A 12,366-nucleotide genomic window follows, 5' to 3' on the forward strand; every position below is an offset into this window, starting at 1 on the left:
ATTATTAGTTGTTCTATTTTCCAATCTAGTGTATAAAAAGACACTTTTCGTATGTATCTTGGAAGCCCAGGGACATCACAACCATCAAAAAACCTTAAAAGTAATAAAAACAGAAGTCTTTATCTCAAAGAAGAATTCATTTTTGTGGACTATTTGTTTAAACAGCCAAAACTTAGTCTTCACTAATGTCCGTACAGGTGTCCCTCCCCTTGCTTGTCCTCTTTTATTGAATCAGTTCTATCTTATTGGGTTTAAATAAAGTTCTGGCAGCACCCATACTGCTTACATGTCAGCCTGCTTCTGTCTGAAGTTGTTCTCCGTGTTACAGGCAATGACCGTGGGTGTGCAGTGGATGAGGATGCTGATTAGCATCTGGGGCTTCAGAAATTTTCACCACAGATTTCACTTTAATTCATGCTCCTTTCTTGATAAGAGTCACTATTCTAAAGTCATTCTTTGTTGTTGTTGTTGTTGTTGTTGTTGTTGTTGTTGTTGTTTTAATTTTACTTTTAGATTTTTTTGTTGCTCTCACTTGTTTATTTCTTTAGTAAATTTAAGGTCCATCAATTTTAACATAAAAACAGATTCTGCTACTTCTGTGAATACTGATGTGTTCTGTTAGTTGAGAAATATTTTATCTTGGTTTGTTTTAGGTTATAAAATCAATTTGAAGAGGAAAAATATAAATTAATATTTGATATGAAATGGGAGAAAACTTTATTTTCTTGAAGTCCTTCTTTGAAGACTCCTTTATCCAGAAAGTCAAAGAACACATGGCATTTTCTAGTCTCCACATAAATCTCACTGATGGGAAACAAGATTTCTTTGAAAGAAGAAACAGTATAAAGAGACTGTTTCTACAATTCCACCAAAACTTTCACCAATGCTTCCCAAAAACTTCCAAAAGGAATTTCAGCTCCCTCCCCTCCCTTGTTTGCCCTCTGCAGGATGTTTTAATGAGCAGTGAGCTGGTTCTCATGGTGAAAGACAAAGGAAGAAAAATCCTGAATAGCCTGCCATCTGCATTGTTCCACATTCGATAATTAGGGACATTAAGAGTAGCGTTAGTTCTGTAACACCACTGCCTTATGGAAGGAATCCATTTACATTTGGGAAAACTACAAAAGGGACAAAAGAACATCCAATTCAACTTTATTTCATGCTCATATCCCCAAGCCTTCAGTGCCTTCTTATGCTGTAAGTTGGAAATGCCAGCTCTTCTTTGCTTCTATTTCTAGTAGAGAATTCATTTTTTCAGTATTTATGTATTTACTTACATGCTTACTTACTTGTTGAATACCTGCTCTTTCTCTTTCTCCTACTAGATCATAAATTCTTTCAGGGTGGGTGTTGTGTTTTCAGTTTTCTGTGTAAGACCCATGTTTTGCACTAGTCAGTGTTACATAGCTAGTTGTTGAAACCATTGGCTTTAATGTTTCAGTTACACTTTATTATCTCATGGTTTAAGTTATAAGTTAAAACATTTCTAAAATGATTGTTCTATGCATGGAGTAATGGTGTCCCACTCCCCCACTAACCTACCACTATGTATTGGGGAGAGAGAGAGTCCTTTGGCCTGAGCCTGGGAAGCCACATTATTTCTAGGTGGGAGGAATCACAATCACAATCTAAATGCGGTGATGATCCATTATCACTTTCTCTAACTTCAGAGAGAGCCATGAAAACCAAATGTCTAGGGGGAGCACAGTGAGACACGTGGGAACTGTAGCATCATTTCCATCAGCTCAGCAGCTGCTCAGAGTCAACCCACATTTCTCCGCCATCCCAGGGTCTAGTAAATGGATGGATGAGTTGCTTCTCATTATGGATAAATATCGCACCAAAGGGAAATGGTTCTCATTTTATGTCTTAATTCTCAAAGGTTCAGAATAAATTAATAATATTGACTAATTGCTTACTATTTCACAATAGGGTGAAATAGTAAGCAATTAGTCTTCTAGACTAATCAGAATTAGAAAGACCATTGGTGATGACCTATGTGATAAGGTACCTGTCCCAATATCTTTGAGAAGTCTGAAGAAGATTTGAAATTTTCACCACATTTTTTTTCATAAATTAAATTAACAAGGTAAAGAAACTGTCTTCAGGAGTTTAATTTCCTACCTCTTATAAAAAATAAACGCATTTAGGCTGTTCACCCACTCTGAAAAGCTATTTTTTAAACATAAGTAAACATTCAGGATTAATGCTCCCCTCCCCGTGTCCCCACTGGGAAGAGAGGAGATAATGATTTATTTTGCTTAAAAAAAGAGAATAAAACCCATGAGATTATGACCGCCATATTTCAAGGTTGTTTCCGATTTCTTGATACTATTATAAAAGAGATACATTTGAGTTAATTTTAATTGAAATTGAGTCTTTTATCTAAAAATATGTAACATGGAGACTGCAAGAAATAAAGAAGTAAAGTCATATATTAACAAAAATGTACATTTTGTGTAAATCTAAGAAGAAACCTTAGGCTTATTAGGGGGACTTTCATGGCAGACCCAGCTATGACTTTAAGCGTGGAGGTAGACCCTATATAGAGCTTGGAAATGCCACCATCACAAATATACTTTGAACCCAAACATCAAGGAATATGGAAGTTGAATGGCCAGAGATGTCTGTCATCCTGGAGGAGAAATTTGGATGGTCTGAGAACTCCCAGTCCTGTGCAGCAGAGCCACAGGTAAGTAAATCACAAGAGTGGGGAGGCAGGGCTGGCAGGGTCAGCAGGCAATTGAATGGAAAGCAACTTGGGGGAAGGCTACTGAAAAGGTAGAATCTGACATTAAAAGAGAATTATATATTTTTGTCTCAGATCAGCAGTCTTTTTTTTTTTTTTTTTGGTAGAATCTTTTTTTATTCAGGAAAAATACACAAAAAAACAAAAAAGTTATCCAACCACACACAGGAAGGGTATGAGAAGAGGGAGGTGTCCATCCAGCCCTGGCCTCTGACCATGTGGTTTGGGCAGCAAAAAGGGATGTGGGGTAATGGTCCCAAAAATAAAAATGGTGTATGTGGGGGGGAAGGAGAGGGTGCAAAATCAGTGGGGAGCAGTAGGGGGAAGGGACAGATGAGGTCAGTACTGTGAACACCACAGGAGGGAGCCATTTTATAACATTTCTCGTTGATCATACCACCGTGGGCACCTTCTTTGCCCATCAGCAGGACTAGCGTCTTGGCAGTCACGGTGACCATGATGTTGAAGGAGAGTGCGCCACCTGTGATCTTGGTACAAAGATCCATGGGAAATTCCCCATCCTGCAGCAGTGAGTCCCGGATCACAGAACATTTCTGGCCCCCAAGCCTTAGCCCACTCATGAAAAATCTTGACCAGTCTGTCAATCAGGACACCAACCTCAGCTGGTGTGATGCTAGCAAAGGTTTTCCTGGGGTGGCGGCGCAGATGTGGGGCGAGTCCTTAGAGCCCACCATGGCCGCATCCTGACAGGTCCCGTCCACTAGCAGGTTGTGGATGTAGGTGTTCCCCGCCTGCTGCTGGGGCCGCAGGCGGGGCTCGGGAGGCCTCGGGCTGGTGGGCGGGGGGAGGCGGATAGCTCGGGGCACGGGATGCCCACTGGACGGCGGCTCTGCGAGCTGTCCCAACAGCCTTCTAAGGTCTGGATCATATAACCAGAATATACTGCAAAACTGGAGTTTACATTTTGAGTTCTGGCAACTCTTCAAGAACAAAAGGCGAGTTTATTTTTGGTTTCTTTTGTATTTTGAAAAGCTCTCTAGTCTTTAAAGATTGAAATCTCTGGGTTATATATATATATACATGTAATCCCCCAAAAACAGTCTGCGGTCTCAGGTGCACCCTTTGGTCAGCGGTGGACACAGGCGGGGGTTGGGGGTTTCTCAAGGCCTGGAGGGCGTCCGCATGGACTTTACTGGGGTCAGGTGGACCAGAAACACTAGGGAGCAGCTGGATAAGAGCTGGGCAGGTTCCAGGAGGTCACTTCTGGGAGAAAGGATGGGCGCCCCTCGTAGTATTTTGATGGCCCAGCCCTGCCACTGGTCCACTCTGGTCCATGGAAGGACAAGAAAGGAGGGGAAGAGGCTGATGTTTGGTAAGTGAGAAAGTTCCTGAAGACCGAGGCAGGTTTTGTCAGCTCAGGCCTCGGCTGCCCCATCCGGTGGTGATTGTGTCACTGGAGGGGCAGCCCAGAGCCACAAAACTGTCTTCCCCGCAGAGCCCTGAGGAGGGCTGATGTTCCCCTGCCTTCGGTGAGGGCCGAGTGTCTGGGTTTGATTACAAAGTTGCTGCAGATTGGATAATCTCTGGTTTCTTTGTGTGAATGTGCCCGGCCCTCCTAAGAGGGAAAAGCGCGGTGCACTTCAAAAGATACTGAAGGTGTTCACACCAGTATAAGAAATCTGTTGCTATTAAATGTAACCAAAAGGAAAAGGCAAACTGTAGCAGAAGAAGCCTTTCCAAATACAGTTATTAGAAAGGAAGAAGGAAAGGAGGAGGGGAAGGAGGGCGGGACGAGGGCTGCTTCCTGACCTAAGCAGAAGCCCCGCTGCTGGCTCACCCACATCTCCCGGGTCCGGGTCTCCGCCTCAGGCGCTACTTCTGTGAGGCCGTGCAGTCATTATCCTTCTTAGTTTCTTCTTAAAAGTTTTTCCCACTTGACACCTTAAAATAAATGACAAATTTAATGATGAGATGGAATTTACTGTGAGTCACTGAAGCCTTGTGGCTGCCACTGATCAGTCTGCTGGGCTCCCCGCATGGCCCAAGGGAAGGGGGAGACTCGGGCATGTGCCCTATGTGTGTGTGATGTGTGTCTGCAAGTGTATGTTTGTGTGTGGGGTGTATGTGGTGTGTGTGTTTATGTAGGGTATGTATATGTTGTGTGCCATGTGTGTGTTTGTGTAGCACCCAGCAGCCTGAGTCTGCAGGGTGAAGGGCCAAGTCCCTGCTTCCTGTGGAGGAGCACAGGCCAAACACATGCCCCCACATGTGGAGACCCCTGGCGCAGAGCCTTGGACCCCAATGGGTCAGGTGGCCCTTGGCCAGTGTCACTTGAGGATTGGACACAGACAGACCCGGGGTGGCACCTGATGTTTGGATCCCAGCTTTGGTACCCAGGACACCTCCCTATGAGGGAGCTCCCATCATTTCCAGGCTCCTGGGAAGAAGGGGCCACCCCCAAGTGAAGGCCTGTGGGACAGTCATGAGGATCCTCAGAGAGGCTGAGCCAAAGATTCCAGCCCAGTTCATGTGGACCGGGGTAAAGGGGGTCTGCCTGGGTTGGGCTGGAGGGAAAGGAGGCCATAGGGCCGCCCCCTGCAGCTTCATCTGCTCTGCCCCATCAGTCCTGCCCCTCAGTGCATCACCCCCCCTTTCCTGGGCATCCCGGCCAGCCTCTAGTCCCAACCCCGTGGGCTCCAGCTCACGGAGCACCCGCCCAGCACCAGGCCGCACCCCAGGAAGGAGACGGCTCCTTACTCCAGCCCTGCAGTTGGAAGACCACTGGGAGAGGTAACCCTAATTACCCAGAGTCACAGAGTTGGTAGCTGGTGGAGCCTGTGTTCCCAACATCAGGGTTTTAACTCTTCTATTTCCTCTGTGATCACAGCGTCTAGTATTTACATGTACATGTGTTTGTGAGTTTCAGTTTCCTCATTTTTACATCTAAAATAATTATTAAATACAGTATAAACTCAACATGATTGTAATTTTAAAAGGGGATGTACAAACTATTGTATAAAAAATAGATGTGCATCCTGGGGAGTTAAACCCAATATCTTGTAATAATGTATAACGGAGTATAATCTGCAAAAACACCAAGTCATTATGCTGTACACCTGAAACTAACACATTATTGTAAATCAGCTATACTTCAATAAAAATAGAATAAAAAGAATACATATTACCTTGTTAATTAAGATATTAGGAATGTTTCAAATGGGACAGCAGAAGCTAAAGTGCTTTAAAACAAAGGTGCTGTGGCAGTGGAGAGGTGGGGGGTGTATTCATTGCTCCTCTTAGTATTTTATTGTATTTACATGATTCTTTCATTGGAGGAAATGGGATTAGTGAAAAGCCACAGGTCTTTGGTCTGGTGACACAGAGGTTGGCTGGTGACTGGAGACTGAGGTGACCTCCAGCCCTAGGAAAGTGAGAACCTTGGGTGGAGATGTCTGAGGGGGGCCCTCCTGGAAGGGGAGCCTGGGTGGCAAATGGGAAGGTTTCCATTTTTCTGTGTCCATCATTTCAGAACGTGGGGGCAATGAAGACAGTGCCCTGATCCATGGGCAGCCACAGTGCCCCTAGGGAAAGTTACTCGACAGGTCCTAAAGATGGAACACTGTATTCAGGAGGAACTCTCCAAGGGGTGACATGGCTGGGGGAACCAGGCCCAAGTCCAACTTCGGCCTAGGCCAGTGGGGTTTACAGCCCAGGAACAGGGTAGGGTCATGGATGAAGACTCACTGAGAGGAAACATCCATGGTCTGGGCTCTGGCTGGCCCTTAAGGGGTTCCTGCTGCAGGTAGGCCAGATGGTCAGATTTCTTTGGGTGGTCATATCCCAGTCCAGGCTAAGCTGACTCAGCAGGGGACTTTCCTGGGTGACATGGGCCCAGCAGGATGATGCTGAAGGTCAGATGATGGAGGTCGAGTCTGGAGGAGCCAAGGTTTTGTCAGGGAAGGGTCATGTGCCTAGTGGAGGATTTGTTTGCCCAGGGGGAAGTGCTCTCAGACTCAGACCCTGGAAGCAGGTGCTTCACACACTGCATGTATCCAGAGATGTCCTGAGGCTGTGAGTTAGAGTCTGCACTGGTGGGGGCTTTGTAAGTGGATAAGAAATCAAACTAAGTTTAGAGGCCTGGAAATTCAAGGCTCAGAGAGGGCAAGTAACTCTTCCAAGGCTTCACAGTGAATGTGTATTGCTTCTTTATACTGAAGACAAGTCTCCCATCCTCATCTCCCCTGTGAGGGGTTCCCACTACTGCTGCCCCGAAAGTCCTAGCACAACACACACAAAGGACTCCCCACGGTCAGCAGGTCAAAGAGCAGAACTCTTTATGTTTGCCAAGGACCTTGTTAATTTGAACAATACAGAAAACTACAAAAACGGAAAACAAGTTTCCCATAATTAGGCATGTCACTATTAGTAATATTTGTGTTGTTCCTTATGTTTAACTGCCGGAACGTGAGCTTGTATATATTCGCCATCATTATGCGTATATTATGATATGCTCACTGAGGTCATTGTAGGGTTTTAACATGAAAAATAAGATAAAAAAATTAGAAGAAATCAATCATTTAATTTAAATGTAAATTACATCACATTGTGAAATTGTTGCAAATTCCCTCTCTGTTGCAATGTGTAAATTGTTTATATTTTATAGAGTAGCAAATTTCTTAAAAATTCAAAACAGCAAATACTTTTTGAACACCTGCATACACACTAGGTATATGCTATGTATGATTTATACATAATAGAATGTCTTTGTGTCAATATTCATGTATATAACTGCATAGACCTAAGTGGAGATTTCTCACACTGTTCCTTGGGCTTACTTCCTACATGTAACCAGTGTTGAAGTTTGGTGCAAATCCTATTCGGTTTGTTTTGTTGTTGTTGTTGTTGTTTTTAAGTAGAGCTGAAATTATAGTCCTGGTCAATGTGCTCCAAATTCCGTGTTCTTTCTATGAAATGAGATAATGCACATAAAATAGAAGGAATGCCTGGTATGTAGCAAGACTCAGCATTAGCTGTCATCCTGTTTCATTTCTATCAATGTTGTTAAATGGAATTAGCTGCTTAGTCAGTGAATACTTGGTGCACACGTTGTTCTCAGCACCACAGTAAGTACAGAAGGTATCTGAGAGGGTTTCAGTGACAAAGGCTATGCAATGTCATTTTCATTTTAATATATGCCTACAGTTAAGCATAGCATAGAGGCCATTGTAATATATCAGGTTATAAAGTAGATCCTAAAGGCCACATTGATCTTAAAGTTTACAGATTGCCTTCATTCTCCAAATATTACCATTGCCCCTCCCTTGATCTTGATAAAGACAGGTTGTAGGAGTGTGGCAATTTCTGTGTGGGTCTTTGCTGCAGTGTGTGTAACCAGCAGCACACAGATACACCTGGCTTTGTGGCCCACCTTTCCAGAAATATATGATTTCAAGTCTGGCTGCCCTCCTGTTCAGATCAACCTCTATACCAGCCCACTGGGGATGAGGAACTGTCTCCTGAGGTGGCTCAGATAGCTCTGATTGCTAGAAAGTTCCATGTGGTGGCCTTTAAATTTAATTTGGCCCGAGTAAAATCTCACTAATTTGAGCCTTCAGACAGAGATGGCACACTTGATCTTTGTTTACACAGACCTGACGCCAGCAAATTTTCAGGATTCTCATCCAATAAAGGCCATTCAGGCTAATGTTACTAGCTTCCTCCACAGAGGGCTCAGTACACGGAAGTTTCTTTAACCATGTGCTTCTAGATGCAGAGATGGGCTCTTAGGTGTAAGGGTTGTAATTCTGTGACATTGTGTTGTAAAAGGTGCACTTCTTATGAACTTTAATAAAAGTATGAGTTAATTTAATTAATAAAACTCATAAATGAGTGAATGACTAAGGTCACATTCCTAGAACTCCTGAAAACTGCTCAGAATTTCAGAATGCCTGAAGCTCTGGGGCAGTCACCTGCCCCCACCCCTTGCATCAGGAACTGTGCTTTGGGTGGGTGGCCTTCCCTGCTGTGTTCTGGAAATAATGCAAAATGTTGTTTAAGTATTCTGGAATTTAGCTTTTTGATTTAGACAGCCTGGCCTTGTTCCAGATAAGATGGCCTGGATATGCAAGAGGTTACAGTTTAATTTACAAAGGAGATGTTCAAAGCACAGGAATGCAGACATGCAGACCTAAAAGATGCCAGTGATCTGGGCACAGGCCCCCTGTGCTGTGTTTGGGAGAATCAAGGGATCCACATTATTTGTTGAAGTGTTCTGAGTTGGTTTCCCATGTTTTGTTTGTAGTGACATTGAGGGGACTGCGTTTGGATCCTGGCTTTGTTTTGTAACCTCAACTTTATGGTTTTTGACTCATCAATGTTTGTGCTTGCAGTGGATTTATTTTGACAGTACCTCTGGTCCCTGGGGTACAGGCTCATCCTGTGTTGGCAGTACCTGCCCCAGCCATTGCCACGTGGACACTCAGGGTTTCCATTCCTGAAGTCTCCACAGCTCAAGCTTATTTGACCTGTTTTGAAAAGGTGTGCATATATACATTTTTAACATTCTTCAGTATCCCCATGAAGGAGGACTTTAATTTCTACTGGATAGAGTGTTCCTTTTTGTTCATTTCTTTTTCTTTTGCAGTGGCCCTGCGTGCCTGCACAACGTGAGTGTGTCCCGCCACGCTGCTTCATGCAATCCCACTCCCACTGTACCACCGGTAGAGTGCTCCTTAGTTGGTGCTCTGTGGTTTTATATCAGTTTTTAATATTGATGTCTGGTGGATCCAGAGGTCCTGATGATTGTCTGTGTTTATCTCATGAGCCTTATTGTTGCAGAAAGAATGGCCCCTGTCCCTGACAAGCCAAATAACACAGAGACAAGGTGTTAGAGTTTAGAAGAAAAGAGGAAGTTTTATTACTTTGCCAGGCAAAGCGGACCCACAGGAGGCTAGTGCCTTCAAAACTATGAAGACTTCTTGGGGATGGAGCAGGGTGATTAGCCATAGGTTAAACAATGAATCATTGATAACAACCAACAGGATCATTTTTTCATCAGAAGACTTAGAATGGCATCATAATGCCTCCAGGTGACCAATTCTATAGAGGCTAGTGGTTACATCTCTTTATCTTGTAAGCACTTAAGATGTGTTCTTGGTAATTTGGGCTATTTTGTAAGGTTACAGTTCCGTGACTTTCTCCCTGGAGAAGGACTCAGAGACCAAGCATGATTATGACTTTCGATTACTGGAATAAAATAGAAACAGTAAGATCAATGGCTGTAGTTTTAACACTGGGCCTGGAACTGTGGGTAGCAACTGGTCGGTCATGTTCATTAACCATTCTAAGGGCAAGCATCAGAATAAGCATTCTGTTAACCTAAGTGCGACCATTTGATTATTCCTCCTTCATCATGACTCATTGAGAATGGAAGGTGGGGACTTCTGGGCTTCTTGCCACACTCTTGCTTTCCACCCGACATTTAAAATTTATCTTATCCCATTCAGCTCCTTGGCTCCTCCCAGGCCCTAACCCTAACCCTGCAGCCACTGAGTGTGTCCTTGGGGCTCTTGCAGGCCTCTCCCAAAGACAAACTCAGAGTCACTACATTTTCGAGATTTGCTGCTAATCACTTCTGGGAAAAAAAAGTACATTTAATTTTTTTCCAGAGTAGTAAGGTTATAAAGCTCAAGAATGTGTTTACAGAAGCCTAAATTTCAGAATTCTTTTTATAAAACGTATTTTTAAATTCCTCAGGTAATACATATTTTGTGTGAAAACAAGCAATACTGAAATATATGGAGTAAAAGTTTCTCCGTAGATCTTAGTCTGCTGGTTGGAGGGTTTGCACATTAAAAATTTGATAGATACTAACAAATGGATGCTTTCCAAAGGTGTCATACCATTTACAGCCCACCACCACCGGCAGCCTTTGAAGGCTTCCCAGCAGGTTTCCCAACACTGGGAACGTCTTTGCAAGTGTTTATCAGTTTGATAGGTGGGAAAATAGCATTTCACGTTTGATTGTATTTCTCTGATTATAATAGAGTTGAGTATCTTTTACTATGTAATTGTTTGGCTCTTTTCTGAGACAGGAAATAAAAGTACTGGGAAGGTGTGAGGTGCTGTTACTGAGTCTAAACACGTTCTGCTCACCACATGACAGACCAATAAATGGGGAGACGAGGTGTTGGAGCAAGGAATAGCGACTTTATTTGGAAAGCCGGCCAATTGACAAGATGGCAGACTAATATCCTGGAAAACCATATTCCCCAGTCAGAATTCAGGCTCCTTTTACACTAGAAAGTGTGGGCTTTATCCAGCAGTAGTCCCAATGAGATGGAATGTATTACTCAGGACTCTGTGGAAAGTCAAGAGAGTGAGAAGGAATCAGGGACCAACTCAATTGAGCCTCTCAAATGCTCTCACATTTATTGTGTAGCATGAAAGAAAAAATCACCGACAACTGTGTGAAGGATGCAGGAAATTTGCTCTTGAGCCTTGGGCTCCTAAGAAGGACATGTTCAAAGCTCCCGTCCCCCTTCCCTCTGCCCCCAGATGAATGAACACAGTCCCTGAACCCACCTGGGCTGAGCCCAGGCCACGCACACAGCCAACCGCCTGCTGTCCATCCCCAGGCTTGGCCGCATCCTCCCCTTGTCAGGTCCATGTACCCATCACCTCTGCCCTTGGGGTCTGGTTCACCATCCACACCATCAGCCTGGGACCACCCTGGTGCACAGCCTGGTACACCCTGAGCTTCTGGCTCAGAGGAGGTACAGGGCACAGGGGGAAGGGCCCCTGGGCGGGAATTTGACCTGCCTCCAGTCTTGCCTTCTGAGCCCCAGAGCCTGGACACAGGGCTGTTTGTCCGCACACTGCACCAGATCTCTGACTGGTGGCTGTCACCATGGTGACTGGAGAGTGGACCGCCCCAGCACAGATGGGGTGAAGGGTGAGGGGGTCAGCTTGGGGTAGGGGAGAGACAGGATGGAAAGGGGCAGGCTCAGCCATTCAAGGAATGCTACAGCAATTAACATTAAGATGGTGAAAGAGTCAACCCCCAGTGGGCCTTGAGGCTCAGGATAATGAGAGATTAAACTTCAAGTAGACCTTGAGCTTCATTATACTCTAAGTGTAATAAACTAACATGGTAAATAACACACCCACAGGCACCATGGAAGTCCAAAGGCTGACCACAAAAGGTCAAAGAGTGGGAAATGGTCAAATTCCTGGGAATCCCAGCCCCTTCCCCTGGCTACTTAGACCTGTCCTTCCACTTATTAGCATATGAAGCCACCAAGCCCATTAAAACCAGCAACAGGGCATCTCACGGCCGCCCCTCTCTCTCTCTTTGGAGACAGCCCACATCCTGTCTATGCAATGTGTCCCTACTTGTAATCTGAGCACGCAAACCCCACAACTCGTGAACTATCTCTGGCCTTTCTCTTGCCTTTAAATGTATCTCTCTGAATAAACTACCTTCACTCAACTGTGGCTCTCTCTTGAATGCTTCCCTGCATGAAGCCACGGACCCACACTTGGGGCACGTCCCAGAGGCTCAATTGAGACCTGAGACATTGCCCTCCTCACGCCCCACATTTGTTTTCCTGCATCAGGGGTGCACTCAGAGTGACGGGGTATCGTGCAGTGGGGGA

Source organism: Camelus dromedarius, chromosome 25 (genome assembly GCF_036321535.1).
Source record: "Camelus dromedarius isolate mCamDro1 chromosome 25, mCamDro1.pat, whole genome shotgun sequence".
Taxonomy (NCBI): Eukaryota; Metazoa; Chordata; class Mammalia; order Artiodactyla; family Camelidae; genus Camelus; species Camelus dromedarius.